This window comes from Engraulis encrasicolus, chromosome 10 (genome assembly GCF_034702125.1).
Source record: "Engraulis encrasicolus isolate BLACKSEA-1 chromosome 10, IST_EnEncr_1.0, whole genome shotgun sequence".
Classification (NCBI taxonomy): Eukaryota; Metazoa; Chordata; class Actinopteri; order Clupeiformes; family Engraulidae; genus Engraulis; species Engraulis encrasicolus.
In genome coordinates this window covers 20884742-20890995 of record NC_085866.1, presented here as the reverse complement: position 1 = coordinate 20890995, position 6254 = coordinate 20884742, and the positions used below count along the sequence as shown (strand labels likewise).

General features: G+C 39.0%; 1 long non-coding RNA gene across 5 annotated transcripts; it reads left to right on the top strand.

The window, feature by feature from the left end:
• Positions 1-785: 785 nt before the first annotated feature.
• Positions 786-5817, top strand: LOC134456814 (uncharacterized). 5 transcript variants are annotated; one of them, XR_010036378.1, is made up of 6 exons: positions 786-1315; positions 2016-2075; positions 2640-2719; positions 3010-3135; positions 3804-3889; positions 4582-5817. It is a non-coding gene; the product is annotated as an uncharacterized LOC134456814 (long non-coding RNA). The 5 variants fall into 5 exon arrangements; XR_010036376.1 differs by having other exon boundaries at positions 2635-2719; XR_010036377.1 differs by having other exon boundaries at positions 2632-2719.
• The last annotated feature ends 437 nt before the right edge of the window (positions 5818-6254 follow it).

Sequence of the window (6254 nt, the reverse complement as noted above, 5' to 3'; positions counted from 1 at the left end):
GTGCAAATACAGTACAATGCAGATACAAACCCCTCCCCCCGTGACAGGCCAGGCCTGCAGCCGACTTGCAAAAGGAGTAAAGACAAAGACACTCTTATTCCTTAGAAATGAAGCAGCGATAAGAGGAGGCCTCCTTCTCCCTCTTTTCTCTCTCTCTCCCTCTTCTCTCTCTCTCTCTCTCTCTCTCTCTCTCTCTCTCTCTCTCTCTCTCTCTCTCTCTCTCTCTCTCTCTCCATCTGAACACCTCAGTTTGGCCTCTTGGGTAGCCTATGCAAATACTTCTCTTCATTCACAATAGCCCTGCTTTACGCATTACGAGATGTTGAATAGTATAAGGTTCTTTTTCCATGATATTGTGATTGCTTCCAACTAAAGGCCTACTAAACCAATACAATTTATGTGTATTCCAGAAAATCATACTGCCTGTTAAGTTATGTGCACATACTTTCCCTTATTAACTTCATGAATAAAGTGCACATAGTAAGACATTACTTGAGTAATTTTGAATGTATTTAATACAAAAAGATTGAGATGGATATTTTGACGTTCCTGGATATTGATGCCTTACCCCACCTTGTGTTTAGAAAAGTTGGTCTGCACTCGTTTTTTTCTCAAGGCAACGTTTCAACTGATGTTCAGGCCTTTGGCTTAACCGCACAGATTTTTTTTGTACTGGGGTTGCATATTGCACCTGTGTTTATTTTTTTCTTTGTTTGTATCTACTTAAATACCACTGTGTCATGATGACTACAGACAAGACAACACTAGATCCTCTATCGAGCCTGATCTCGAAGGATTGCGTCTCATTTATCACGCAAACCAAACTCAAAATTGCGTCAATATAAGGACGCATTCTCTTTTATGTCACACATGCGCAGTGGCCACTCTGCTGTCTGGAGCCCCCCTGACATCTTTGTAGCCTAATTTACTGAAAAATAAGCCGTTATTCATGTTGCTCCACATAACCGCGTATTGCAACTTCATAATTAAATCCCCACAACAAAATACTGAGCTTATGGGCTATTTTAGTCACATTTTAGTTCCTAGACAAAAGTCTGTTTTGCTAGGATATTAATAAAATAACAGAAACTGTTTTATCCTATACGAGAGCATTTGTAGTATTTGTCCAGAAGACTTTTGTGGCTGAAAACCATTCAACCAGTAAGGTTTTTGAAATATTCATTGTAAATAACCCTGATGTACCCCCACTGTTTATGATGATGTCATTTCATCGCGACCTCCATGCATTGGATTGTGGATTTGATTGTACTGCCTGCAGTCTGATGTGGTTTGGCTGAGCTTTATTCATCAATTGGTAAGTTAATCTGATAAATTAGATATTTATGATCTACCCTATTTGAATGCTTGACACAGCGGCACATCGGGATGATCATGCAATTTGTTTATCACACAATTCCCACTTCATTTGTTAAGCTAACTTGGTTTTACGAGCTAGCTGCTTCTACACCCGTATTGTATTGCTCGCGTGATTTGTGATGTTAACAGTTTGTTTAGTCCATAATTTATTAACGTGATTGTTTATATGCGTGCCATCTCAGCCACATCCACCTCTGGTTTGCATGTAACATCAAAATTAGCTGCAAGTTCAGTGTGGTGCAACTAAGTTAGCCTAGCTTTACCAAAGGTGTTGTATGATTGTTCTCCCTTTCCAAGGTCTCTGGCTTTTCCAAATTCGACATTAGCTCATTTTGCATCACTAACTAATCAGTATTAATGTGTATTTTGTGTGCAAAGTGCCGTTGAAAATATCTGAAAAAGGAGATCTGAACAGAAATAAGAGGAGCTATTAAGTCACACCAACCTAATTGTCTCTTCTAAGCACAATCTTCTCGTTGATTTAATGCATGTTATATTTTCCATCCTCTCCACAGAATATGACAACATTGTCTTCATATGGCTGTTTGTATGCATTATCTAACTGAAGTTGTGTGTGGTTTTTCTGTTGCACATTTAAGAAACTTACTATTTCTTTTGGTCTAAATCTTACTTTACAGTTTTACGTCTCCAGTTTTCCCTGAGGTCCAAAATATTCAGTGGAGTGAAACTGTTGATGGGTAAGTAGTAGTTTCATTTAATTCATATGCTGTGTTTTTTAACTGAAGTACAACACAAATCTCAATCCCTCTTTATCAGATCTCATTCTATCTGGTGACATTAGGATATAATTATCAATATTATAAATGCAGTTTTTAGGCATGTCCTTTGTATGTTCACAAAACCTATGAACGAAAGAGAGGGAAGACTAGGAGGGGCCTAGCAAAACCAAAGAGGCACATTAATACTGTAAAAATGACAATGACAGCATAGACGAGCATCATCATATTGGCTGAGAGGACACTATGATACCTCTTCCTTACGATGGTGAATAGTAGATGAGCTGGATAAAAGAGGGGTTAGAGTTTATGCAAATAGTCTTCCCTTAAAAATATCTACCCCCTGCAACCTTGTATGGAAATGGTCTCATCTTGAAAATCACTTGTATTGATATCATTAATACAATTGCTGAGGGGGTTAGTAGACTTAAGTCAGTGATGTGTATTTCCATTGCATTGGTTAATGTGCAGTCTGTTCAAAGTAAGATTTAATATCTATTGGTTGTGTTTCTGTCAGAAGTACAGTGCATTACCAGGCGAATACACCGGTGGCGACAAGATCAAGCGACAGAGAATCGCTGGACTGTGCAGCAAGAGTGATAGAAGTATGTCCGTTAAAAGCAGAATGCAAGCAGTCCAACATTCCAATTGGCTGTGGCGACTGTTGCAATACCACATCATAGCTAATTTGAATAATAAGTAAAACTACAAACTGTCGCTCAAGTCGCGCGAATTGCCTCTAGTTGCCCGAATCACTTTTGTTGCGCGACTCAATGCAAAGTCAATTACTTCCGTCGCTGGAATCGCTGATGTAGTGCTTGGTCTATTTGTGACGGATATGTTGTGGTAGGCTATTCACCTTCTATTCTTGCTATGGTTCATTCTTCTGTTTCAGCAGCAAAATGTAACAAGCTTGTCCTGGAGGACTGCTCTGATGGGGAATGCTGTGGAGGAGAGACAGGCAGACTGTGGTCCATCGTGTGTGCTCCCAGTGCGTTAATACACGGACAGTCCTTTTTAAGTAAGATTTCATATCTCCTGGACCAATAATGAAAATTTGTATTGATCAAACAAAAAAAATGAAGGAGGAATAATATCCATTTATATAATCATTCAATGTGTCATTATGCATGTTTTTGTAATTTCACAGTGACACTTTTACATGTAGTTAAACACATTTCATATACAGACAAAAAATGTGCTAGGCTCCAGTGCTTGAGATTGTGACTGATGTAGACTTTGCAGCTGCACATTTAGTCCACCAGATGGCAGGATTAAGCTTACAAATCAAATAGTTACAATTAACAAAAGGCTTGACCTCAATGGGTGGCTGAACTGGTAGAAACACTTTTAGATGTTATGTTTAGTCATGGGAACTTGTGCCCAAGTCATGGAAAAGTCATGGACATTTGTTGGTTAAAATGTCTTTGAACTCTGATTGGTTGCGTTTCTGTGAAAAGTGGCACATTTAAAAAGATGCATTTCTGCATGTTGCTGTCTTTCTTTAGCCTCCTAGTTTCATAATCAAAAAGCAAGTTCACAGTAAGTAGTTTTGGTATTTTGGGCAGGTCTTTGATGTGCAGATTTAATGTAGTGGTGCGCTGCTTTCTTCATCTACACCTTTCTTCATCCACACCTACTGGTGCTATCACAATAACTGATGTACACTTCTATCTGTGTTGTTTTCAGGTGCAACCAGAGGAATAATGTGATTGAGAGGAAGAGTGGCCCCATACATTGCTTGACCTGGAGCCTACCAAAGTCTAAGGTCTCAGGTAGGCAGCAATTGTGGGAATGTTGTTGGAATGTATTGTGTGTTGGCGTTACAGGGCATTCCACTCATTTCTTTGTGGTTAGACGATTCAATGTCATGAATGTCAGCCAAATCACTGGGGTAACATACTGTATGCTTTTAAACTAACCTTCTGTCTAAATTGGAAAAAACACTACTAACATGATGTTTGCCCAAGTATTGACACTACATCTTATGTGACATTTTTATGGTCGCCCTTTTACATGAAACTTAGTATGTTTCATAAGGGGCCAGTGCACAGTATGTTAGCATTTGACCACCACTGTTTGAGGTGCTGAGGAAATATCTTCAACTCCTCAACATGATGCAATTTCAAATGCCTGAATCTGGACTCATGTACCCTCCACAAGCCGTACACAAGTTTTGATGAGCCTGATTGAAATTAAGAGATGAAACTAAGGTGTTCACTCTTAAATTAGAGCTGATACTAATAGTATTACTGATAGTAGATACTAATAGTATTACTATCTCTCACAGTTTGTAATCATAATTTTAGCATTCCTGTTTAATGATGGAATGCTCTTGCTGAGGACTGCTGATTCTGCTGTGTTGTGTTTTGTAGTTGGTGTTAATGTTGTTGTTTTTTTTATATGGCCATATGCACCGTCATATATTTACTCATGCCCATGCATGTATATTTATTTTGTTTTGCAGGTGTCTCCAGAAGAACACATCCCAATGAAGACCCCAGTCATAGTCATCAACTTGACAGCTCAGCCTGTTACTTGAACTGTGTTCTTAGAGCCAAGTGTAACTGAGGTGTTTCCACACAGTCTGTCCCCCTTAGATCTTGAACTTGCCACCACCTAGTCAACGCATCGGTTCGGGTATGGGAGGCACAGCACGATACCGCTGAGCTAAATGACCAGTCCCATAGCTCAGCGCTGCTGGTACTGTATGAGGCTTCGGGAGGGAGGTTTACTATCCTTCCACGCCACACTCTGCTAGTTGGCCTCCGTTACACAAGCTCGAATAATCCAAGCAGCCAATCCAACTTCTTCAGCACTGCCTTTGAACACTATGAAGAACCACTCAGAACCACTGGTCCTAGAACTAAATGACCACATTATACTGTTAAAGGTCCACTGTGTAGGATGGTGATCAGAGCAGGTATTGCACCTATGCTGCTCATTGCAACTGTGCTACCTATTGTCCATTTTGACTTTTGAATTTTCAAGAATTTTACCAAGTATTTACTAGTATGTACCAATATTTACTAGTATGACCAAAATACAGTACATTATGCAACTAAATTCAAGATGGTGGACAATGGACTCCTTTCATGTTTTCATGAAAAGTGTAATTTTCCCAGTCATAATGAATACTCAGAATTTGATGGTGGTAAGTATTCTGAAAAAGGTTACATTTGTGAATGGCCTGAATGAATTCTGGAAAGAAACTGCTTAAAAATATTACACAGCGTACCTTTTAACATTTCATCTGTAGTAACAGAATGTAGCGTTTCTCAGCTGCGACTCAAACCTAGACCCTCTTTCGTGGTGGTTGTTGTAATGACACACTAAAAGCGATAATATCTGCATGAAGCTGCTCAGAAAGTGTCACTGGATATATACCTTGATAAAAGCAACAGAATCTTCAAAGAAGAACAGATACAAAATGGGATGCATGCATCATGACATTCCAACTGGTTGCAGTGATATTCATGGAAATGTCTAATGCCTTTTCACCATTAACTTAAACTTCTTTTATGTTCTGTTCTTGTCTCTTTGTTATGATTGAATTAGGAGTTTTAATTTACACAAAAGCTGACACATTTCCCACCTTTCTGTTAAGACTTGGTCCTAAGTGTTCTGATTTGTTTGCTGTTTTATACCTTGTGAATATTGATGATTTTTTAATGATTTTTAATAAACTGTTTTGATCATTACATTGCACGTCTTAGTTATTTACAGGATTTTGGTCACAGTCCCTGGAGATGTGTGGGTTTAGGTGCGTTGCACAAGGGCACTTCAGCTGAGGATGTCGGGCGAGGTAAAGCTGGGATTCAAACATGCAACCCTCTGATCTTAAACTCATTTCCTCAAGCATTAGACCACGACTGATCACCTTGTTTTACTGGTGATTTCATGTTTAATGCAATAAATAAAACATCTTAGCATTGATGATGCCCTTAGTAATTACTGTCATTGTCTTTTAAAGTATGATCACTGCATTTTGGTCATGGTTATAAGGCCAAGTTAGGCTAACACTGACTTGAGGAGTCTTCAGTGCAGCATATTGATAAAGTCCAGACACTGAGTTAGTTGATTCAATACAGTATGGACAATGAGTCTTTTTGGGCTGCATTATGAAAGAGAGCTGGCCCA